We start from the raw sequence: 26,691 nt of genomic DNA, 5'->3' as shown, positions 1-26,691 counted from the left end.
GTTCATAAAATGATCAAGCATATATTCACTTGTATTCTTCAATATTGCTCCCTTTTTTTTCTACCCTTTGTTTCAGTCCTGCTACTTTTGATCATAATCCCACACTTTCTTCTCAATATAGGGTCTTCTCCTTGATGTGAGTGTTGGTTTCTTAGATGTCATAGAGCTCATACTACTTCTATCTTTTCTTTTTAGAGTCTCCTCTCATTCACCCATAAATTTAGGCCTGAAATTCCCTCTCGGTTTTAAATGCTCTGCTCAGTTTGAACTGGGATACTTGACAGTGAATATCCTTGGTGACAGTTAATATCTTTGGTGACCTGAATTTCTCAGGTCCTAGGGCGGTCAGAGGTAAGTTGCTTCCCCTCTACTTTCCTTCGGGCAGTTTTTGATTCCATGTGGGTCTTGCAGGTCTGACTAAAGACTTATCTTTTATGCCATGAAACCATTATGTCACTTGATTTTATGTATTTTTTGTGGGACTTTTGGTTCTGCTATCTTATCTGCCAGTTTTAATTAGGAAATTGGAGTACATTCACAAACTATTGAACCATTGTGTCCATCTTTCCAGAAACCCAACCTGACCTATTTTTGATAGTATATTCTCAGAGACAGTGGACTATTTGTATGTTGCCATCTTTTTGTTGCTTTTGGAAACAATAACCTTCAAATTTTATTTATAGTGTAAATTATATTAATTAGGCTATTTCTATCACCTTATAATAACACAAATAGAACAAGATTCTATGCATATAAAATTGCCAAAAATATTTAAAGGATGAATTCTTTATGTTTTTAATTTTTGTTTAACATTTGACTTCCTGTAAATCTAATTTAATTTCTAAAGCCCATAATGTATACATATACACAAAAATACTCAGTTTAAAATTAGCAGTGATTGTTATTATAAATATATCACTCAGGATGCATAAAGTAGGGGCTAAGACAAATGTTTCTGTTCAGAAATACCTTTGAGAGTAAAACGCATGCCTTCCTTCAAACGATATAATCTCTAAAAATCTTTTCATATATGATTATCTTAAGTTTGTGATTACTTTCAATGACAACTCATATGTCCTATTCATTAGATGTTTTTAACTGTACACTCAACATTACAGAAACAGTTAAGATCTAATAATATGAGATTTCCATTTCTGGAAGTTTATACTAAATACAATGCCATCCCTTATGTCATCCCCTTTTTTTTTTTTTAAGATTTTTTTTTGTTTATTTATTTGAGACAGAGAGAATGAGAGACAGAGAGCATGAGAGGGAGGAGGGTCAGAGGGAGAAGCAGACTCCCTGCCAAGCAGGGAGCCCGATGCGGGACTCGATCCCGGGACTCCAGGATCATGACCTGAGCCGAAGACAGTCGCTCAACCGACTGAGCCACCCAGGCGCCCTGTCATCCCCTTTTCTATAACTAACTTCATTTTTATCTTTTACAATAAGTTTATATAAAATCAAATAGTTCTCTTTTAATTTGAACCAGTCTTCTTAATATACATTTATACCAGTACATATACATTCATTCACAATTAAGTTAAAACTATTAAATTCATTGCAAAGAAATATCTGTTTTCTTAAAGTATTATCATCCAACCCAAACAATTATTAGTTATTAATGCAACATTTCCCTGCTTCTACCCTTGCCAATCTATATTCTATTCTCAAAAAAGTAACATGAGATCTTTTTTTAAAAATTGTAAGTCAAAACATGTCACTCTTTTCCTCAAAACCACTAAGTAGCTTCCCATTTTGCTCAGAGTAAAGCAAAAGCCACCTCTATGCCACAAACTGTAGTACAAGATCTGGTCTCTCTTCTTCTTTCTAATCCCTTTTATTCACTCACTCTGCCACCAACTTCATGGATGTGCAACATATGCCATCATCAAGGCTTTTTGCTCAAATGGACCCCCCATCTTGTTTAATTCTCCCTAGTCACCATCTTTTGATAATATTTTTAACTTTTTTACTTTATATAAATTACATAATTAGTCCTGCTGGCCATTTTGGTACTTCTTGAATATGCTGGTCATCCCTACATTAAAACCTCTGTTGGTTGTTCCTATTTCCGGGAATGTTATTCCCCCAGAAATAACTACCTTTCTCACCTCTTTACAATTTTTGCTCAAATGTCAGACCTAAACTGAAGACTCTGTTAAAAACTACAGCCATTCCACCAACATCAACCACACTGAATTTCAGATCCCTTATTACCATACTTCATACTTCCTTGTTTCTACAGTTTCTACTGACTAACAATTTTCTTATTTACTGTGGGTTTGTTTATATTTGTTTGTTTTTGTTTTTGCTTTGTTTTGTTTTATCTTTCCATTAGCTAATCTGTAGACTGCACAAGGGAGGATCTTTTTTTCTAATGACATAGCCTAACCACTTAGGACAGTGCTTGGTGAGCACTACTCAGTAAATCTTTGTTAAACAAATGAATCAGTTCAGTCCTTTTAACTAGGATTTAGCCTTTTTAGTTTTACTCATACATAATGTACATCCACAAATACTTGCTCTACCACTGCAAAAATTTGTTCCTATTTGGGTCCTAATATCCCAAAAGGTATTTTCTTGGTCAAAAGAATGATACCCAGCAGAAATTAAACCATTTTTTTGGATCTGAAAAAAACACTGATCTGATTTTTACTAAGAACTTTGCAATATGCTCATTAAGCTTTGTAATCTCTCTCATAAATTAGAATCAGAAGGCTCTAGAACAGACTCATTATATTAATGCTTATGTAACAATGTGAAAAAAATCACCCTTTCATGAAGTCCTAATTTCCTTATTTGTGCTGTGAGAGTCAGCACAATATAAAGACTATAATGGACATCTACAGAGCCAGCTGCCTGGTTGTATTCTGGTTCTACCATTCTAGCTGTGGAATATTGAGATTTCCTCATTAATTGTAAAGGGGAATAATAATAGAATGTCCTCTTAGAGCTGAAGCTGTGAAGATAAAATGAATTTATCAACATAACATACTGTGAACAGGCACATACTAAACACATACTAAATAAGAACATGTCAAACACTGTATAAATTTGCTAATATTATATGTAAAATGGGAATATCAGTGTTTGTGTACTGTGTATTTCTTTGGTCTTTATGAGACTCAAAGATAATACAGTTAAAAAAGTCAAGTTGAAAATTAAAAATAACTGTGTAAAAATATATTACACTGATTGAGCTTAATGACTATCATGAGATTTCCATACCCAGGAGTCTACAATGAATACAATGTCATCCCGTCCAGCATATAATCTTCATTTGTAACTAACTTTATTTTTCTCTCTTACAATCGATTTAAATAAAGCCTAAAAGTTCTCCTGAGAAAAAATAATTTAGGGATAAAAGGAAGTCTTTATTATATTTTACCTTCTCTATGTCCACCATGCTTATCTCTAAGATGATAGGTGCATCTTGCGGATTATTGTCTGGACATTAGAAGGTTAAGAAATTATCAAGCCTATAAGATTCATGTGAAGTGCATGGTAGTGGATACAGTCTCTCTGAGAAACATGGGTGAGGGAAAGGAGAATACTGTTTGGGGACTGAGATTTGTAAATAAACGAACTGTACAGATAACCTTTGGCTCCATGTTCATAGAGCAATGCCATTTCCTAGAGTAAACATATAAAAGGGGCAGAGGAGTTTGTTAAGACTGTTAATGAAAAGAGTCATTTTAGTTTTTGTTATACAATGATGTTTATTAATACAATTTAATTTCAAAAAATATTGCACTTTGATCTCCCAGTTCTTTCTGTGCATTTCAAATACACATCATCCAGCATTTAATTGCAATTCAGTGACATGCTTTCTTTGGATCTAGAGACTAATGATTTTTTTTTTTTTTTACTAGATCAGAGTCCTTTGAGAACACTGACTAATAATTGAGCATAGAATTAAGAGAAAAACTATCCAATTTACTCTATTCAACAAAAACATCTTTTGTAATTCTGGAAGACTATGCACTGTTATGTTAAGTAACAGAGTAAAGAGCCAAAATGAAGTTTTATCAAGAACTAACATTTCCAAATCATTTTGATAACAGAGACATCCTTGCATTTCCTAGAAAACAAGAAATGTCCTAGTTTTCTAAACAACAATCCGGTAAGTATAAGAGTACTAGAGAAATCTGATTCCAACCCTAAGGCCAGCTCAATTCACAGCTAAGGAAGAGTTGATATCTGATTGGTCCTTAGCAGATACCTACTTGGAAACTAAGATATGAATGTGTTCAGATGCACTTGAATAGATCCACATTCACAAATGAAGAACAAACAGATTCGAAGTGTAAATAAAACCAGAACAAATGATACAGTTCTTTGATGGTATCAGGACTTGGCATCTCCTTGGAGATCAAAGAACATACATTTCCCTTAAATTTAACACCACTCAATGAACACTTAACATACAGCCTAGTGTTAACATATTTTGTCTTTGCCATAAACTAGATAAATACCACTGGAAAAGTTATTACATTTTTTTCAGATTTCTGTTAATCTATAAAATAATGGTGATTTTTTTCTCTATACGAAGTAGACTAGAGGTCTCATTCTAAATCTTTCATAAAGAATTCTATTTAGGGGCGCCTGGGTGGCTCAGTTGGTTAAGCGACTGCTTTCGGCTCAGGTCATGATCCTGGAGTCCCTGGATCGAGTCCCGCATCGGGCTCCCTGCTCGGCAGGGAGCCTGCTTCTCTCTCTGACCCTCCCCCCTCTCATGTGCTCTCTCTCTCTCATTCTCTCTGTCTCAAATAAATAAATAAAATCTTTAAAAAAAAAAGAATTCTATTTAGGAAAAATTAATTTTTTGAGAAAAAAGAAAAATATTGAAATGATTTTGCAAAAAAAGTTAAGATTTATATACTCAGATTTTTGAAAATGTAATATATTTTGACAAGAAGAAAATGATGCAATAGCCTGACAGCAATCATCAATAAACCAATAAAACCTCCCATAAAAAAAAAAAAAAAAGAAAGAGCCAAATGGTTAAAGAAACAAAACAAAGCAAAGCAAAAAACCAATATGCTAAAGGTCTGGGGGTAAGCAGGAAAAAATGTTAGAAGATACATAAGATAGGCATAAATAAAGAGTACAAGAAGTGATTTTCATTATTGTAGTCAAGGTTTTGGGCCACAAACACCAAAGGAATAATTCTACTCAAAAATCATCCTACCCAAGACACCATGACTATATGTTTACATTGGAGTTTGAGGCCAAAGCCTTGTACTAATTGTCTGGGGGAATAAAACAAAAAACACACACAAAAAACAAAAACTACCACATGAGCTTTGGTTAGGGCGGAAAACAAGTTAAGGATTCAGGATCCCAGTAAATCTCAGAACATACATATAAAATATAGCATAGCATGATTTAGCCTGACTTAACAATCATAGAAGTTTAGAAAGGAGAAGGTCATTACAGAATGCTGTGCTTTACTTTAAACGATTAACCTACTTATGGGAAATCGTTTCATACCAGAACAATCTCATTTATTATAAATACTGAATCTTGGAAATGCCACTTATTACTTCTATGATATAAATGAGTCGTATGTAATATCGGGCTGAATATTTAAATATATCATTTAAGGATGATTATCCATTATGACTTACTGGTGAACTTTCTTATTATGGAAGGAAGCTAACTAAAGACATAATCATTGAAGTATTAATCAAACATGATAATCATTCAATAGGTGGGACAGAAAGATGTTGATGAGAGAGAAGCCATTTACCACTAACTGTAGTGCAGTTTCATGGCATTTTTTAACCTCTTTTGTGATTTTTTAAAAGATTTTATATTTCACTTAAACTCAAGTACCTAAATGCTACTATGTGGATTATGACAGTTTAGAGGTTTATAAAATCCCTAAATAGTTTATATGGCTACCCAAAAGGGCTTTGGGGCCAAGATGTACTTTAGGTTGACATTCTATGTAGTCATTTATATTATAATGAAATGGGTGTACAAAGTCCAGGAAAAAAATGATTTTTTTTAGAGTAACATCTTTTATTTCTTCTTATGCCCTTACCCTTTCAGGTTACCCAGCCTGTCACAGCAATAAATAGCTTCTACCTCCTGCTATGCCATGCCCAGTGGATGCTTAGTAAGGTCAGAAAGCTAAACAAACAAGAACAAAAGAATGAAAAGGGAACATTTTTATAAAAAGGCAGAAATATTAGGAAGAAATGGAAAGATAGATATGGTTAGTTTACGGTAGTATTTTGCAAGGCATGCTTCATGTAACATTAATTCTATAAAATTCTTTTATCTTGAGAATCCATGGGAAAAAGTACCATGTTCAAATACATGTGGAAAATCTGCATATGCTAACAGTTTCTAAGGCATATTTGCATACCTAACGCTCTAACTCAGAAAGAGAAGCAATGTATTTAACTTTGCTTAGCTATTTATTTCTCAGATGTGTTTGATCATAGAAGTCTTTCTATCATTCAATTCCTTTTAAGCAGCTGCTTTTGGGTTCTGCAAATCAAACTTTTGGAAAACATGGTGCAGGTTACACAGTCAAGTGTGGACTATTCCCTTTCAAAATGAAAATTAAAAGGTTATATATTCAAAAGATAAACATTTTATATTTGGTTTCTCATTTATATATTCTTTACTTAGAAAATCAAAAGGAAACAACTCCATGGGTTCATGTCAGTCAAATTGGGGCTCCTGCCACTCAGTGGGCTAGATAGTACTTGCATCCTTTCATCAAATTAAAAAATAATTGTAAGACACCAAAAGACCCTATTTCCTTTTTCTCTACCAAATATAATGCCAAGTATGGTACAGCTACTACTCATTGCTCCCATCTTCTTAAGTATCCCACTGGTCTTATGACCAAGAAAAGGAAGCATGGCTCACTTAGGTAAGAATGAGGCTGACAGGATTTTCTACTGCTAAAGCCAAATATCTGTGATTTTAATCAGTCATCCTTACTAAATGTGTGAGGAAGTGTTCTGACACTCCTATTAATTTTTCAGAGCACAAATTGTGAATAAGTGTGATCTCAAGTCTTAAATTTCGGATCTAATTTGGAATAAGAAAAGAATGGTTTCTCTCAATTCATTATATAAAAATAAAAGCAGGGGCGCCTGGGTGGCTCAGTTGGTTAGGCGACTGCCTTCGGCTCAGGTCATGATCCTGGAGTCCCGGGATCGAGTCCCGCATCGGGCTCCCTGCTCGGCAGGGAGTCTGCTTCTCCCTCTGACCCTCCTCCCTCTCATGCTCTCTGTCTCTCTTTCTCTCTCTCAAATAAATAAATAAAATCTTTAATAAATAAATAAATAAATAAATAAATAAATAAATAAATAAATAAATAAATAAATAAATAAAAATAAATAAATAAAAATAAAAATAAAAGCAACCTAGCAACCTGATTTCTAAACAAAAGAGGTCTTGAATTTGTAGACATGTTCTCTCTTAATTCAGATATGTGGTCTGTTTTCAGAAGGGGCACACTGATTTTGGTGTGTGATGAATAGTACTAAAGAGTTTTTAATACCATCTTCTTCATATGAGAGGGCTCCATGTATGGGATAGTCTTGATGGGAAGAGTCTAGATGCATAGTCCATACAGTTATAGTCTAATAGAAAAAATAGGTAAATTAAATACATAGTTATAATATAATTAGCTAAATGGAAATAGGTGTAACATGCACAGAGTATAAGAAAGGGTATGAGGATGAGCTGCTTCTAAAAATTGATTTAAAGGGGCGCCTGGGTGGCTCAGTAAGTTAAGCGGCTGCCTTCGGCTCAGGTCATGATCCCAGGGTCCTGGGATTGAGTCCTGCATCAGGCTCCCTACTCAGTGGGGAGCCTGCTTCTCCCTCTGCCTGTCTCTCTGCCTACTAGTGCTTCTATCTCTCTGTCAAATAAATAAATAAAAAATCTTAAAAAAATAAAAATAAAAATTGATTTAAAAATAGTAATAATCAGAGAGAAAAGAAAACACAGTTTGCTGGGGCGCCTGGGTGGCTCAGTTGGTTAAGCGACTGCCTTCGGCTCAGGTCATGATCCTGGAGTCCCGGGATCGAGTCCCACATTGGGCTCCCTGCTCGGCGGGGGTTCTGCTTCTCCCTCTGACCCTCTTCCCTCTCGTGCTCTCTGTCTCACATTCTCTCTCTCAAATAAATAAATAAAATCTGAAAAAAAAGAAAACACAGTTTGTTGTGTTTAGAGAACTATTAAGCATATAATCCAAGATATAAAGGGAATGGAAGTGGGCAATTATAAAATTCAAGAGATCAAATATGACATAATATCCTTAGCTGGGTGAGTGGGTTAACTGTGGCACTATAATATAATGCTGAGAATGCAAAATTAGGTTTAGAGAAAAGGATAATGAGCTTATCATAGGATATTTTGTTCTGGAAGTATCCATTAAATGTCCAAATAGTAAAGGGGGAGCAGAGGAGAAGGCTGCCTTAATACTGATAATTTTCAGCATATAGGAGATAACTAAAAATGTGAGAAGATTAGATAACCCATATGAGCAATGGGTTGGGAAAGACTCAGAGAGAACACCTTAATTTGAGGGGAATATTATATTTAGTTGCATCAGTATTAGATATTATTTTAATATCTTATTTCCCTATATATGATAGTTACCTTTTACAATATGTTTACACTAAAAATTTAGTCTTTTGGTGTTAACAAAGCAATTTATATATTTGTTGGAAAAAAAAGCCCTACTTTTTGAATAGTTTATTACTATTGAGTCCGCATCTATGAGGATAACAAAAGTCCTACTCTCTTACTTTCTATTCAATATGAGTAGAGAAATTACAATTTTTTTAATCATAAGTGGTCCTCCATTTAAAGTGATATTTTATGCGGAACATCTAGTGAATGACATTGAATTGTTGCCCCTATATTAGTATTCTTTCTTCAGTGTTCTTAATCAGAATAAATTCTCTTCCACATTCTAGGGCCACTGAGCTATAGAATTAGATCTAGATGGCACTATTTATTTTAGGAGGGCAATATGACATAATGAAGATCACCATGGACTCTGAAATTTGAAAACTTCAAGTTCAAATAATGAGCGACTTAACTTTCAGTTAGAAAACATACTTAAGCCAGTTAAACGCAACTGCACCTGTTCAAAAAACTTAAGTGTAGAACTTAAAGACTATTTACATATATAATGCCCAATATCAGATACCAGATCTATAAATTTCAATCATTCTCCTTTCTAATACCCTCAGAATTTCTTAATTATTCTGACTTTTATAATCATTGATAAGTGTTGCTGGTTCTTAAAATTCATATAAGTGCATTTATATATTTTCATTTGTGTCTGCTTTTTTTGCTCAATATAATATCCATATTATTCTGCATATCAGAGTTCCATCCTTTTTTCTACATGTATAGTATTCTGTTATTTGAATAGAACATCTCATCCATTTTCCTGTAGAAAGAGTTTGGAAATATTATGAATAAAGCTATTGCAAACATTCTTTTGTTTATGATTTTGAGAACATATAAATACATGCCTTTTGGGTGTATAGCAGAAGTGGATTTGCTGAGTCATAATGTAGGCATATGTTTAGCTTTAGTAAATACAGACAGTTTTCCAAAGTCTTATACTCAATTTAAACAACCACCAACAATGAATGAGAGTTCCAGATCCTTCATATCCTTATCAATAATTAATGTAAATCTATTTAATTTTAGCTATCTTGGTAGGTGCAACATAGTACATCACAGAGGAGTTAATTTGTATTTATCTGCTGATAGATGCTGTTAAATATGTTCCATATGCTTTTTGGAGATTTGGATATTTTCTTTTATCAATTCCTATTCATTGTAGTTTCTTTCTTCTAAGATGTCTTGATTTCCCCCTCATTCCTGAAGAATATTTTCCCTCGATATAGGATTCTGGGCTGACAGTTCTTTTCTTTCTGACCTTCATGGTTTCTATGGGAAACCTGTTGTCATGAGAATTATTTTTGCCTGACAGTTAAAATGTTGTTTCTCATTAGAACTTTCAAGATTTTTCTTTGCTATTAGTTTTTAGATGTTTGACGATGATGTTTCTTGGTGTTGATATCTTTGGGTTTATCTTGAAATTTGCTCAGCTTCTTAAAATTGTGGGTTTCTCTCTTTTGTCAAATTAGAGGATTTTTCAGCCATTGTTTCTTCAAGTACTCTTTTAGCCTTATTCCCTGCCCCCCATTTTTTAATTTCCTTCCTGGACTCCAATTACACCAATATGATCTTTTTCTTTCAACCCTGCCAGTGCCTATGCTTCTGTTCATTTCTTTTTTCAGTTATGTTCTCTCTGTTTTCTCATTGGATAATTTTTATTGTTGAGTCTTTAAGTTCACTGATTGTTTCCTTTGTTCCATCCATTCTGCTATTGAGCCCATCTACCGAGTTGTTTCGGTTACCATATTTTTCAGTTCCATAATTTCCCTTTGGTTCTTCTTTATAGCTTCAATTTCTTTGCTGAGAATTTCTATATCCTTGCCATAACTTTCTATTTTTCATTTGTTTCAAATATGTTCATAATTGCTCATTTATTTTTTTTTAAGATTTTATTTATTTATTTGACAGAGAGAGACACAGCGAGAGAGGGAACACAAGCAGGGGGAGTGGGAGAGGGAGAAGCAGGCTCCCCGCAGAGCAGGGAGCCCGATGTGGGACTCGATCCCAGGACCCTGGGATCATGACCTGAGCTCAAGGCATTCGCTTAACCAACTGAGCCACCCAGGCGCCCAATAATTGCTCATTTAAACACCGTTGTGATGATTGCTTTAAAGTCTTTGTCAGATAATTCCAACCCCTGTTATTTTAGTGTTGGCGTCTATTGATTGTCTTTTTTATTCAGTTTGAGATCTTTCTGATTCTTGGTAGAATGAATAATTTGTTACTGAAACTTAGATATTTTGAGATTATGAAACTCTGGATCTCATTTAAACCTGTTTTAGCTGGCTTGTTCTGACACTGCTCTGGCAAGGAAAGGGCAAAGTGCCACGTCATTATTGCCAGAAAAGCAGAAGTCCAGCTTCTCCACTTGGCCTCTGTTGATACCCAAGATCAGGAGGTAGTCATTATTATTGTGAGATGGTAGTTCTGGGTCCCTGCTAGTCCTCTACTAATATCTCCCTGTCTAGGAGGCATAAGCTCTACCTTTTTTTAGCATCTTATATGTTTTCCATTTACACCAAGTTGGGGAGGATGTCCTTGTAACTGCTGGCAAGAGGGAAAGTCTTGACTCTCCCAAGAGCCCTCTTCTAATGCTTTCCCAGGAGGAGTGGAGGAGGAACACTGCCTCTTTACTTCAGGCTCACCATATGGTCTCCATCAACACCATGTTGGGTCCTTGTTACCACCTAGAAGAAATGAATTGCTTTGGCTCCCAAATCAGCCTTCTCTGACACCACTCCTATGTGGTATTGGAAGGAAGCTGCTGCACCTTGCTACAACCTGCAGACAGTGAAAATCTAGGCTCTCCACTCTGCTTTTGCTGGCTGGGTTGGGGCTGACGCCATGGTTTTCCCTATAGTGTTTTGTTTTTTTGTTTTGTTTTGTTTTACAATAGAGTACTTGTTATATAAAAGTTCTGTCTTGCTCTACAGCCAATTTCCTGTCTTTTGGTTGGAAACATCAGGGATTTTCAATGATGGTATATTAGTTCTAGCATATTAAGAGTTTTATATATTTTTAAATAAATGTATGCTTTAATCAGTTTATCAAAGATTTTTTAAAACTATGAAGATGATCACTGATAATATAAATCTAATGATATTAAATATGTATTGCCTTTTCAGGATTAAATGTTACTTTGGTCATGACTTTTTTCCCATTTAAACAGTGGTAAATTGTATTTGTGAATACTTTATTTAGGATTTTATTGTACTGGGATTTTAAAATTTGGATATGTCATGTGTTTATATAATTGATGACTGTCTTACAATAAGCTGAAAAGTTTTACAACTTTTCTTATGCTCTCAAATAATTCAAATAACATGGAAATTGAGATGTCTTATTGTTTACTGTATGTGTATAAATAGTTGCATTTCTCTTCTAAGTGCAATATAAAAGAATACTCATTTTACCACTCCTCTTTTTCAGCAAGTATTCAGTTTTAACCAAGGAGGCAGCCCCTGGTTCCTAACCTTGAAAAAGAATGGTTGTATTTGATGGGACAATAATTGAGTTCTCAGCTGATCATGTTTACTGAGACATATAAAATCAACTCCTCAATCTCTCCCAGGCATGTTTCTCTCTGTAATTGAGGCAACCTCTGAGATTCCAGATACCAATCCCCAATTCTCCTTCCTTCTTGATTTATTTAACTTTATGGTCACTTTCAGCCTGATTTCCTAATTTTTTTAGGTATATTTGTTGCATACATCAATATCACCATCAACTGCATGGCCAGAGCATACTGTGAATTAGCAGCACTCGGTTTTTGAAAAATTTGTGACACCGTGACTCAGAATAAAACTGATGGAACCCTAAGGTAAGAAAAAATCTGTAGGCCTGTTTATTCCATCTGTCTCTGATGTCCTTTCTTGGTGGCACTCCAGAAAATCAAAGTCAGACTTGGGATTTCAATTGAGGGATCAGAAGTCAGAGGTAACAGAAACAAGAAGAGAGTAGTGTATCCACTTAGTCAACCTCTCAGCAGAGAAAGGCTTGCCTGACATATAGGAAAACAAAACAAAAGCAAAAAACTTCTCAACAAAGTATATTTTTGGTGAAATGTTATAAATCTTCCTTAAGGAAAAAAAACAGCCAATTTGGACTGCTTGTTTTTGTTATTGTCATTATTTTGAAAATTCCAGCCTTTAGGTCTCATTAAAGACCTCTCATATTGACTCAGGCCAAGATCATCAACTCAATTACAGTCTGTCTTTCAATGTGAGCTAAAGTTCCCTAATCCTTGTTCAGTAATTCAGCTTCTGGTGACAGATTCTCCTGGGCTGGTCAAAAAGTTTCTACAGACTCTTTGAGGTAGAAGGCCACACTACTTTGCCTCCAAGGAACTTGGATGCTGACTTTGAAATCACATTATCAGAGAACCATCAATGACTGTCAGGAATCCATTCTGAAGGTTAATGCTACAGTTGGTGTGATACCTGCTCCCACACTGTTTTGCTTATTGAGTGGTGAAGGATCTTCCATCCCTGGAGTCTTTTAGAGTCAAATTCCCATCCATTGTTCTGCTTTCCATTACAGCATGAACATAACTTCCATGACCCCTGTTGTTTACCTGATGGAAAAACTGCTTCTAACAAAATTGCCTCACTCGTTCCTAATGTCAGGTTTGCCTGGTCAAGTCAGGTCGATCATTCTTCTCAGTAAATGCTAAAAATGTAGTTTGAGAATGTAGTTAACTTGACCCAAAGTCACATAAAGTAAGTATGCAGCTGATCCTTTACCTCTGTTACCCAAATTATGTTTAGAAGAAATTTCAATCTGTATCACTTCACTGATAGAATTAACTTCTAAAAACTCCTCATATTTAAACACCGTGATTGTGATTGTTTCTTTAAAACAAATTAACCAGAACACAGCAGTACTTTTTAGACAAATGGCAACAGTGATGTTTTTCTGTAGAATGTTAAGCCTTAATTTTTAGTATGCACTGAATATCAAGAACCACACTGTGGTTATTCTGATTTAAAAATAGTAACCAAACCCTTTGACATCTATATAAATGAGACTTGCTGGACTTGTGACAGTTGTCTGAATCACCTTCCCCTTCTTTCAGAAATATGTTATAGAAGGACAGAGAAATTTCTGCAGTTTGGCCACTGGTTATCTGAATACACACACCACAGAAGCTAGTTTTCAACTACACTTTTTTTTTTTTTTTCACTTCTCCCCTGAGAATTGTATCCTGAAGTTGTTTAGTTGAAAGCTTAAATGGTAAAGGGACTGGAAATGGTATTTAGGATTCTGTAAGGGAATAAGGAATTGAGGGCAGGCCCCTGAGAATAGTCTGTGGTGACATACGAACACAATTATGGTCTCAAACTGACCGCTAAGAATCCATGAGCCAAGGAGTAGGCTGCAAAAAGAGTTGGTGCCCTTTTGCTGAGAGAGCCTTGGTTCCTCTGCTACATTTCACAGACAGCTCAAATAGAACAAAGAAAGACAAACATGCACACTGAATGTGTAACCAGTTCAGAGGAAGAAAGGTTAATTAATAGCAGAGATGGTAAGGTTACACTGAAATCCAAGAATAAAACCTTCTTAAGGACACCACTGAAAAGCAGAGCATGAAAGGATCATAAAGGGCAACGGGGCACACATAGAGGAGAAAAAGTTAGATTTTGTTATGTTGTAGAGTCTAAATTTTTAAAGAGCTACTAAGATGTGACCACAAAAATGTACACATATATCTTGAACCCCAGAATTCATATCTTCCCTGTAGGAATGTATTAGGGAATTAGAAATGAATATTTTCTGTTAAAATGTAATTTTATCAGCTGCTTCGTGTTCAGATGGGTTTTGAATATTTGTGGCAAATATCATAATTGTTTTTTCTGAATTGTCAATTCTAAGTGTACATTTATCTATCATCACATTAGTATTCCCTTATCTATTCGCCTGAAGCATTTAAACTGTAATGCTTTAAACGAAGTTTAATTTATTTTAATATTGTGATCCATAGCTATTTGTCTTTTAATTGTGGTTTTCTTATATTGAGGAGTTGTGGTATTTTGTGATTAAAATCTACTGACATTCTTCTTTGGGAGTTCTTCCATTACCTTTAAATTCAGAAAATTCCCCTGTCCTGAATATTTTATTTTATAGTATCTTTATAATATAAACATATATTAGATATATTATAAACATATATTAGATAAATACATACCTTTATAAGTTATTATTAATATAGTTAGAACCTTACTATAAAATCATTAGAAAATCATCTTCAATATGTTTGTTTCTTTCTTAATTTGAAAATAGATTCTATTTATAAAAGAGTTTATTCACATGCTCATTTTCTTATGAAACAAGTACAAAGGGATGGAGGAAAATGATAGAGGAAATGATATTGCCTATTTTAGTGAGGATGTTTGAAAAGTACCTATTGAGTAACATATTAATAATATAGCAGAATTCTTAAGGGCAATAATTTCTTCAAAGTAATTTTAAAGCACCATATCTTTTAAAATTATGCATGTGGCAAAAATAACAGAAGAAATGATGGCATCTGCACTGTTATGCAATAACCTGAGAATAGGAAATTGTTAAAATGATATTTTTTTCTATATAACATACATGGTAATACATGATCAGAACACAGAAAACCAAAGGAAATCTGTAAGTTTATTTGGCATTATTACCTACGTATTATGTAATTGAAAACTATAGTATGTGTTATATGAAATGTGTACAGTGAAATCCCCTAAAATAGCTATAATTTATAATATGTAAATATTATAAGTAGAAATGATATTAGACTAATAGGGGACTTTATTTCAATTTCTTTTTTGTTGTTATTGCTATGTTGTTTTCCAAGGTTACTGAAGGTATTATAGAATGGCAGAAGGATTCAAGTGGCTCCACATGGCGTTTTGAAATTCATCCCAACTGTAGGCTAAGTGACCTGCAGGTTGGACAAAGCCCAAGAGTTTCAACATTTCCTTAGTGTCGGGATCTACTTCAGTGATCTCCCGATCCAGGGCTGAGACCTCAGGAACAAAATTCTCTCTCCTTTCTCTCTCCTCCTGAAGCTTGATTGAGATACCTCTCACGGGGCCTCTCTGCATCGGCTTCATCAGATGTGTGACATAGCCTGCTATCTTGTTGCAGAGCTTCTTGCTGGGAATAATGGCAATCTCCTCACACACACACTTGGTGTGGAAGTTGTTGCCCGACATGCATAGTACTTCTCAGTGATGACCCGGACCGCTTTCTTCATAGTTTTGGTACAAACACAACCTATGTTGGCAAGTCCCTGGTAAAAGAGGATTCCAATTCTTCATAGAAGGAAAGTACTAAGTGGGAGTTGGAATAGACTGTAAATTATTGAAATGTTTTAAAAGTCATGAAAGGGTCAGCACAAGCATGTTTCACTTTATAAAATACTAAAGTAGGATGTGGTATGTTTGGACAAGAATAGAGTCTGTTCTGATGTCACTGTTCTTGGTGCTCTGTTTATTTTGACTATCTATAGGAGCATGAGGGTACTGACTATTAAAATGATATAGAATTATGTGCTACATGCTTCTCTTCTTAATAATCATTGAAGAAACACTTTAAAAGAGTAACATGTATGGCAGCAAAAATTATTTAAGAACAAAATCAAGGCTCTGGATTGAACCATGTTGATTGACTAGTTATTAAATCATAAATAAGAATTATGCATATAATATTATTTGTGGGGCGCCTGGGTGGCTCAGTCGTTAAGCGACTGCCTTCAGCTCAGGTCATGATCTCAGGGTCCTGGGATCGAGCCCCACATCGGGCTCCCTGCTTGCCGGGAAGCCTGCTTCTCCCTCTCCCACTCCCCCTGCTTGTGTTCCCTCTCTCGCTGTGTCTCTCTCTGTCAAATAAATAAATAAAATCTTTAAAAAATATATATTATTCGGGCGCCTCGGTGGCTCAGTCGTTAAGCGTCTGCCTTAGGCTCAGGTCATGATCTCAGGGTCCTGGGATCGAGCCCCACATCGGGCTCCCTGCTCGGCAGGAGGCCTGCTTCTCCCTCTCCACTCCCCCTGCTTGTGTTCCCTCTCTCGCTGTATCTCTCTCTGTCAAATAAATAATCTTAAAAAAAAATATATATATATATATTATTTGCAATCTTCTGCTTAAGTTGGGTGATAGTTTCATGGGTATTTTTTCTATACTTATTACCAAAATGTGAAAATTATTATTCATCTATATATATATAATTATTTATATTATTTTATACATATAGCAAATAATAAATAATAAAACTATTTCCAAAGTTTCTACAAAATTTTCTTAATTTAAAAATCCATTTAGATAATATAAAGTCTGATTGGGCCCACCTAGAACTTTGTGTTCAAATTCTGTATTTATAGAGAGAGAGAGAGCAAATGAGATAAGTAATATTCTTTTCAGAAAGTTGGCTTAGTTAGGGTTATGTAAGACCTTATTGGAATATATTATGTCATGATGAACAAACCCAATAGAAAGTGTATGATTTAATTTTTATTCTCTTCATACACAATGCAAAAAAAGTCTTTGCCCATAACATCTTACTTTCTCCATGAGCACTTAGGTTTTTTTTTAAGATTTATTTATTTTAGAGAGCAAGAGAGAGCACAAGCACACATGCTTGCGTGAGCAGGGTGAGGGTCAGAGGGAGAGAATCTTCAAGCAAACTCCCCGCTGAGCATGGAGCCTGACACAGGACCCGATCACATGAACCATGAGATCATGACCTGAGCCTAAACCAAGAGTCAGACACTTAAGTGACTGAGTCACCAGGTGCCCCATGAATGCTTAGTATTGAAATTGCCATTGAATTAACAGAAAACAATATTCCCCCTTCACTAGCCTTCAAATAGATTATTTTATAATGCAGACACACAGATACACACAAACACACACACAAATGGCAGCACTGGACAGCAGCAGCAAACGACAAAAGGAGATACTGGTGCATAAGGGAAATGTAATTGATATTTTACATCATAGTGGATTTACTCCATAACTCTTGCTAACTAGTTCTGGAGACAAATATTTTAATATGTAGTGAAATACACAACACTGGCCTACAGGAAAACCCTTTCCCAAATGACATACTCACATGTATGATATGTATGATAAAATATTTAGTTCTTTATCTTCAATATCTTTTAGTGAACTTACAAAGTTCATGACTAAAAATTTTATTAAATTTTTTTATTAAATTATATTTAATATAAATGTACATTAGAGGATAACTTCTAGAAAACAAAAAAAAGTCCTTACACATCACTATTAGCTAGACTCATCTCAGATATTTATGTCTATAATTTTAAACATAAAAAACACTGATTTTTTTTAGCAATCTTAAACTCATTGGTAATTACTTAAATGTGAAATGAAGCAAAAATTTATAAATATAACTTCACTAAAGAAGTTTAAATTCCCTACTAGATAAATAAGAACTTCACAGGTTATTTTCTGTACACATCTTAGCATAATTATAAAATGTTACATGTATTCATATTAATATAATTTTTCAGAAAGTCTTCAAGAAAGCAGAATAATTTAACAGCTACACTGTGATTTTATGTTTACTTCCAATAATCCTTTGCTAAATTTATGATGTTGAAGGAAAATAAAACTGTAATCTCAATAAAAGTACTGAATTCTAATTATCAGCTTCAGATTTATGTGCTAATTGAAAAACAGAATCCCCCTTTCCATGACTTGTGCTTCCTACCTGACTTTGTTGTATAACAGATAGGGTTTTCAGACAACTCAAAGAGAGAACATACTGCCTTATATTTATGATTAAAATTTCACTTTTCATGTACTTGCATCTTGTGAATTTTCAGATTCTGGGATATAAGCCCCCTTATAATATCTATAAAAAGACTGATATTGTAAAATCATTAATCATAATCTTTTACTTTCCTTTATCCTGTTTGTATCAGTAAATTTTGTGGCCCATTGTTTCTAACTTTCTAAGTAATCAATATATATTTTGAGCTTTAACTGCCATTTTCCCACTTTTAATTTGTTCTTACAAATATAAAACAGAAGTTTCCACATGTCTGTAACTGCCATGAAAATGCGTATACTTTTTTTCTCTAAAATGTTTCTTCACATAACACTTCACAAAATAAAACTGACTTTTCCTATAGAATCCCACTCTCCGATGGTATCCACAAGCTATAGTAACTCCTTAAATTTCATTTTAAGTTAGGTAAAATTAAATGAAAGTTAAAATTTAGTTCCTCAGTGCACTAGGCACATTTTAAGTACTCAAAAGCAACACACAGCTTGTGACTACCATATCGGAAAGCACAGAAACATTTTCACAGATTTGTTAAAACAAAAAAAAGGGAAAGATGTTAATAAATATATGCATACATACATATATGTATGTATTTCTTTTGGTTTCTTCTGAGGGAATTAGGATTCTGTGTATCTCTTGAAATTTTGAGACTATGCCAGAAGGAGTAAGTGATGTGAATGTCTAGAAAGGTTGGAATTGTCATAATCAACAAAGCCATCCATTGGGAGATTAAAGAAACAAGAGTCCTTGGAGAACCATAGACCTTTAAGTGACAAAATGAGAAGATGCTACAGTCACTGTTAGTCAAGTGAATTAAGTATATTCAAAAGACTGGAATGAGTGTAGGGAAACTAGGGAATTTAACTTTTTAATACATATTATGTTTATATTCTGCCCAACAACTTCTCTCCACTAACACACAAGAAAACCCTCTCTGCCCCTTTACCCAGGAAATAAAGAAATCCAGAATTCAAGGACACAAAAACATAGCTCCCTGCTACAAAAGGAGGGTGGAACAGAAAAACATTTTATCCATTTTGTTGTGCTATGGCAGAAAAAAAATAAAATCAAACTAGACAGTTAATTTCTCAGTAGGTTATTCTGCCACTTTAAATTCTTAATAATCTGCCATGTTATGTAATAATTTTTGTTTAACCCTCCATTGCATGCATATGAGGTATATGCTTGGTTGAGGGCAGGAAAAAAACTGTCTTGTTCAATGAAATACCTATTGATAGCCATCCCCACATGTATTATAAAATAAGTGAAGTGAAATATTTATAAAAGGTTACGGGAAGTGAGGTTTCACTCAGAGCCTATATAATGACCATCAAAGCTTAGTGTTTATTCATAGTCACACAAAATAGATCCTCAATTTTATATTTATATTAGCACACCCTTTTGTGACTATATGTTCACAGAATATAATCTTTATACACATTAAAGGATTTTTTTTTCCCTTTTGTGATTTTTGTAGTGTTTGTTCTTCACAACTCTCACCCCCTTTCATTCTTGTATTACAGGAAAGTTCTAGTTACATCAGTGGACTAGCTGAGATACATTACAATATGTAAAATCGGTCTTTTTTCAATTTTGAGGAAATAGACAAGTCCATTAATATTATAAAACAGTTATGAAGCTGCCAGAGTTTACCCTGAACCTACCCTGGACTCCACCTACTTGTTCAGAGGATATCCAAACTAGTGTTTCAACCTTAATTCCCACCAATCCAGCCATATAGGCAGAAAATGGAGAACTTAGAGGGAGAAAATGAGTCTGTTAGTGCTGAGGTGTAGCTCACTAAAATAACTGAAGGGAGCTCATTCTCAGAGAGACTGGAGATTTTTATCAAAGGGAGAGCTGACATCAATCGTTTCTGGTTAGATGTTTCAAAAACTGTGAAAACTCTTGGGCCCACCCCAGAACTGCCACTGGAGGGGAATCACCTTGAGAAATTGACATTGGTCCTCAGTAGTTTGGGAATATACATCTACGTGGAGCTTCGTGCCTGTTTCCTTTCTGAGGAATTTTGAAGACTGGTGGTTTACTGAATGAACCACAAGCAGTGTGGTGAGGAGAGAGGAAAATGAAATCAGCCCCGGTATTCAAGTTTCTACTTCTTAACCTAGTGGCACTGCCAAGTCACGATATGGACTGTGTACTATGTATATCTTAAGGAGGGCAGCTTCAAAATAGGCCACAATATGCCCCCATGAGAAAGCCAACATTCTGATGCTAACTGAAATAGAATGCTGATGGACAGGCATTAGCATTCTCCCTTTGCCTACCCCAGAAAAGATATCATCAGAGGCTAGGCCCTCATGAAATCATTTTACAATACAGTGTAAATTCTGAGACACAATAAAACAGCAAGAATCTACAAACATCCCAAACACTTTCAGAAATCTAAAGAAACGATTTTCTAGATATATTTGGTACTGTTACAGGATTTTGTGACTCCTTAGTGCCTGCGGCTCTTGGTCACACCACTTCGAAGAATGAAGAGGTAGACCAGACGAAGAGTGGTGGGCAGCAAAGCAAGGTTTATTGAGCAAGAGTACAAAGCTCCTAGGGAGGGAGGAGGACCTGAGTGGGTTGCCCTCGTTATTTCTAAGTTTAAGGGTTTTTATGAGGTCTTTTGCAGGACTTTCTTAAGCAAGCAGGGTGTGCTGAGTCGTGCCAGTCAGGGCTTCGGTCACATATCTGCCTACCAATTAGGTTAATGTCCACTGCTGGTGGTCCTTTTTTTGCTGACATGTGGGGGCTTAGGTCTTAACTGCCCCTTGCCCATGATATTGACAGATGCTCTTGTGGTTAATTGTCTTATTTTAGGACGTTTTGCAGAAGTCATTTCTGCAAAGGCTGCAAAGCAGAATGTCAGTGTGGTCCTGTCTAAGCTGCAAAATAGGATGTCAGTGCTATTTTCTTTTAGATGTCCTGACTCCGTATTTTCTTGTTGGGGACCCTCACCCTGACTACCTAACTGTTTAACTAACTCCTAACAGTATAGAAGAGCTTGAACAATTTTTTTTCAAGTAAAAATTAGTTTCATATTATAATAACATGTACATCATTATTATAAACACAAGTAAGCATTAAATCGGTTATTTTAATAAACTATTATTTCCTGAATATACAACTAGCTTTTTTGCCCCATTTTCTTATTGATTTTAAAGCTGTGCCTATATATAGTAGAGAATTTACAAAAAATTATCCCAACAATCAGGCAAAAATGTTTGCCATTAAAAATATTTAAGGGGCTTGGTTGAGTGTCTGCCTTGGGCTCAGGTAATGATCTCAGGGTCCTGGGATCAAGCCCCGCATCGGGCTCTCTGCACAGTGGGGAGCCTGCTTCTCCCTCTCCGTCTGCCTGCTTTTTCCCCCACTTGTGCGTGTGCACTCTCTCTCTCTGTCAAATAAATAAAATCTTTTTAAAAATGCTTAAAAATGGGGTGCCTGAGTGGCTCAGAATAAAGAGAATTCTTTATTTTAGATGCAAGGAAAATATAGTACCATATATAAAACAAGTAAAGAAGGGAACTTAAATTGTGGGGATATTTTGATATTTATCAAAGCATTCTCATTTTTATTATATTTACTACTGATTCCTATTAGAATTATTATATAGAACCCCATTCAGTAACCTGATCTCAGCTCAGGTTAATCAGGTGTTTCTGAAGACACTGCTGAACTTGAAAGACCGATTATTCTTAAATTAAACATTTCACTTAAGAAAGTGTCCAACTCTTGATCTCAGCTCAGGTCTTGATCTCAAGGTCATGAGTTCAAACCCCATGTAAGGCTCCACACTGGGTCCACGTGGAGCCTACTTAAAAAAAAAAAAAATGCTTAAAAATTTGGAAATGATCATGGAAGTTTTTTGGTTTAATTTTAGTTATCTAGATTATTGCCTCTATTGTCCAATTCACACTTTAATGTTTAAAGCATAGTTCTAGTTTTCTTTTCATTTGAATTTTACATTTTTCCCTGATTAGCAATTCTGATAATGTGTAAATGAAAAGTTTCTTAACATTTATAATACTATTTCTGTAGTTTTATATAGTGAATTTTTTATTATCAAATTAAACACCTATTTTATAAAATAAATAATTTATTTTTGTTGTTGTTAGTGCTTAGGATCTGTGAATGTTTTAAACATCTTGAAAAACGTGAAAGTTGTTTTTTTTCCTCTAAGTTGTTCAATACCTAATTTCGTATGTAATCCATAAACTCCTTGAATCAAACACAATTTACAGCTATTTAAGAATATTAGCAAGAAATGATATGCATACAATATAGGAAGAAGCAAACAATAGACCCAGAGAACATTAGCTTCTTGAAAGCTAAGTTTTTAAGGAAGCAGAAATGTCAATCCAACTTAAAATACCTTTACAGGTCTCTGTAGATTCTATATAGAAATGGAAATTTGGTCTGTGACATTTCAGAGTATTTCCAGGTTCAGTAGTCATGTACTGTGACAAGGCTTCCTGATGTAACTAATAATACAATGGCTGTGGTGGGTCTCTGGCATCTGTAGGGAATCATTCCTACATTCAGATTTACTACAAAGCCTGTTGCGTTCTGAAGTATTATTTAGGAGTAACTCAATGTATATCTACTATTATTTGAAATTTTATTTTTAGAGTTCATTGAGCTAAACTACAGGAGGGGAATGGGATGAGGTTTCCTAGCAGAAAATCTTAGATTTGTCACTACTGCAGAATAAATTGTTTAAATTAAATGTTATTCTTGAAGATCAATAAATAGACCAAAGTTATTTGTCAAGCCAAAAGAGTTTGAAAATTATTTTCCTACACAAGGGTTTTTTGCTGTATTTATAAAAAAAAATAAAAATATGGTGATTCAATGTGTATACCTCAGGAGGAAAAAAAAATCTCTTTCTGATACATGGCATGAGAAAATATTTGCTGACAAAATTAAAATAAATTAGACATATGTGGAATGTTTGTCAAAGGAACTTAATAACCTTATCTGTTGACATAGCTCCCAAACAAGATGGGTATGATTCAATTTGTTTTGGAGGTATTACTTTAAGAATGCTCTAAATTAGAAAAAAAAAAAAAAAATGCTCTAAATTAGAATAAAAGTGGGAATCTATATATTTATTTTCTATAGAAATTGGCTAAATCAAATCACTTTTCGATTTTGTACCTACGCTTTTATTTTATTAAACTTCCATAGCTTTAGAACCTTTTATTCTTTTGGTCAATCGTGTCTTTTATGTTCTTCCTTCCTGTCTTATTCCACTTTGTTGATTAGGAATTGCTGTTTTTGGGGCGCCTGGGTGGCTCAGTTGGTTAAGCGACTGCCTTCGGCTCAGGTCATGATCCTGGAGTCCCTGGATCGAGTCCCGCATCGGGCTCCCTGCTCAGCAGGGAGTCTGCTTCTCCCTCTCCCACTCCCCGTTTGTGTTCCCTCTCTCGCTGTGTCTTTCTCTGTCAGATAAATAAATAAAATCTTAAAAAAAAAAAAATCTAAGTTAGATAAAAAAAAAAAAAGGAATTGCTGTTTTTATAAGTCAGTCTTTCTGTGTACTTGGTATGTTAGCATATAATCCTAATTCTACAAGTGAAGACACTAAATCCTAGAACTGACTTAGCCCCAGAATCTACTGTACACTGTGCATCACCTAGAATCCCTTGAAACATTTTTATTTAATTATCCACATACATTTAACAACAACAACAAAAAAGAATGGAAAAGTACTTTTTAGATTAAATGAATAGCTCATAACAATCTGCTGGATGTTAATCAGGAATTTCTGAAGACACTGTTGAACTTGAAAGACAGGTTATTCTTAAATTAAACATTTCACTTATGAACAACTGTATATGAATTATTAGTGTTACATTTAAACAAACCAGAGTGTATTTGGGAAGACCACTGCAGGGGGGATTTATTTTATAACAGAAAAAACAAATATGAACTGGGCATATACCTCAGGGGGCAAGGAGAAAAAAAAGATTAAAATATTTTTTATTGTATGAATAAAGAGAATTCTTTATTTTAGATGCAATGAAAAAATAGTATCATATATAAAACAAGTAAAGAAGGGAACTTAAATTGTGGGGATATTTTGATATTTATCAAAGCATTCTCACTTTTATTATGTTTACTACTGATTCCTATTAGAATTATTATATAGAACCCCATTCAGTAATAATGCAAGTACAAATTCAGGTTTTCAAATTATAGACTTTCTAAAGCTTTCCAAAACAATATTAAAAAACGGGCAGTCATGTGGTTTTTAAAGAAACATGACTAATTTAAAATTTCTCTAAACATTTATGATAAAATAGTAAATGCTCTATACATATTTAAGTGGTCTTTTAAAATTTGACAATGCACATCACCTAATCTTTAGGTAAACTAATTAGCATTTTTTTTGTTGGGTGCTACACATAGAAACACAAACATTAACTCCATATCTGAAAGTTCACAGCCTCAATTGGAAAGTTGATATGTGTTAAGTACTGAATATGTCCCTCCAAAATTCATATGTTGAATCCCTGGCCCTCCCTTCCCCCCAAAAGGGCTGATTTGGGAATGGGAACTCTAAGAAAGTAATTATGGTTACATGAGGTCCTAGAAGTTGAACCTCTTATTAGGTTAGTGCCCTAACAAGAAGAAGCATCAGAGAACTTGTCTCTGTCTCTCTTCATATGCATGCATTAAGTAAAGGCCTTTGAGGGCATAGTGAGAAGGTGGCTGTCAACAAGCAAGGAGGAGTCATCACCAGAAACAGAACTGGAACCTTGATCTTGGACTTCTAGCCTTCAACACTGTAAGAAAATAAATTTCTATTAAGCCAACCTGCCTATGTTTTTGTTGTTGTTGTTGTTGTTGTTGTTGTTGTTGTTGTTAATGGCAGCCCAAGCTGACTAACACAATATCCAAAGAAAGGATTCAATTCAACCCAATTAAATTAATCAAATATTTACTGCAGGTCTATTATTCACCAGCTATTGTTCTAGGTTATTAGGTTTTAGGTTTATCACTGAACTATTGGGGAGGGAGAGAAGTAATCACTCCCACAGTGATTACTTTCTCATGATGTAAGACAAAGTACCCGTGAAGTCAATTATGTATGTTACTGGGAAAACTAAAGCAAGGAAAGAAGATAAGGAGTGCTGCAAGTTAAAATAGGGCAGCCATGAGAAACCTCTTTATTTAGAAAGTTGTATTTGAGTGAAGGTCTAAAGTTGATGAGGGAGCTAGCCTGTGGATATGTGAATGAGGAACATCATGGGCAGAGAGAAGAGCAAGTGCAAGGATCCTGGGGTAAAAGCCTAACTGGCAAGCTCAACATTCAGAAAGGAAGCCATTGGCTTTGGTGGACATCAAAGAAGTAAGGAAAAGATTTGTGGAAACTTTTAGGACATTCTAAATACACTTGGGTTTTTTTGTGCTAAATGATATGGAGAGGTATTGCAAATTTTTTGAGAAAAGGAGGAACATGATCTAAGTATGTTCTATGAAGGATCATTCAGGCATCTGTATTAAAAAGCTACTCCAGAGGAACAGATAATGGAATCAAGGAGCTTTTTATTATAATCCAGACTTGGAACAGAAATAGAGTACACGACGGGTAAGAAAATGTCTAATTCTATATACTATATATTTTAAAGTTTAGCCAATGAATGGATTTGATGTGGTATGTGAGAAAAAGAGAGAAACAAAGAAGACACCTGAGTTTGGGACTATGCAAATAGGATAGAGCTGCCATCATCGGAGACGTGTGGAAGAATAAGACTAGAGCAGGTTGGGATGGGGGAACTGGTGCAAAGGAGCTCAAGTTTGAAATGTTTCTTAGATATCTAAATGGAGACATTAAGTAGACCATTGTATAGACAAATACTGCATTCATAGTAGATGCAAATATAAGAGCCTTCAGCACATGGGCTGCATGAGATTATCATGGGAGTGGGTATGGAGCAGAAAGGCTCATGGGCCTTGGGTCTCTCCATCTTTAAGAGACTGAGGATATGAGGAATCAGCAAATGGGACTGAGAAGGAGTGGCCAGTGATTGAAGAGGAAAAAAACAGTGATGGGGAGTGGCCCTGGAAGCCAAATATTAAAATATTCTCCTGGGGAGGTAGTGATCAATTGATTTAGTCCAACAGTGCTGCAATTTGATGAGAATTAAGAAATAACATCAGATTTACTGCCATGGTTGTTGGTCATTGATTTTCAGTGT

At 34.8% G+C, this 26,691-nt stretch overlaps 1 pseudogene; it reads right to left on the bottom strand.

The window, feature by feature from the left end:
* Positions 1 to 15,547: 15,547 nt before the first annotated feature.
* The window catches only part of LOC123837469 (small ribosomal subunit protein eS17-like), a 79,818-nt pseudogene continuing 68,674 nt past the window's right edge, over positions 15,548 to 26,691 (bottom strand).

This window comes from Mirounga angustirostris, unplaced genomic scaffold (genome assembly GCF_029215605.1).
Source record: "Mirounga angustirostris isolate CCGP_5_RB_7025 unplaced genomic scaffold, mMirAng1.0.hap1 SCAF_5, whole genome shotgun sequence".
Classification (NCBI taxonomy): Eukaryota; Metazoa; Chordata; class Mammalia; order Carnivora; family Phocidae; genus Mirounga; species Mirounga angustirostris.
This window is presented reverse-complemented; position numbering and strand designations above follow the sequence as displayed.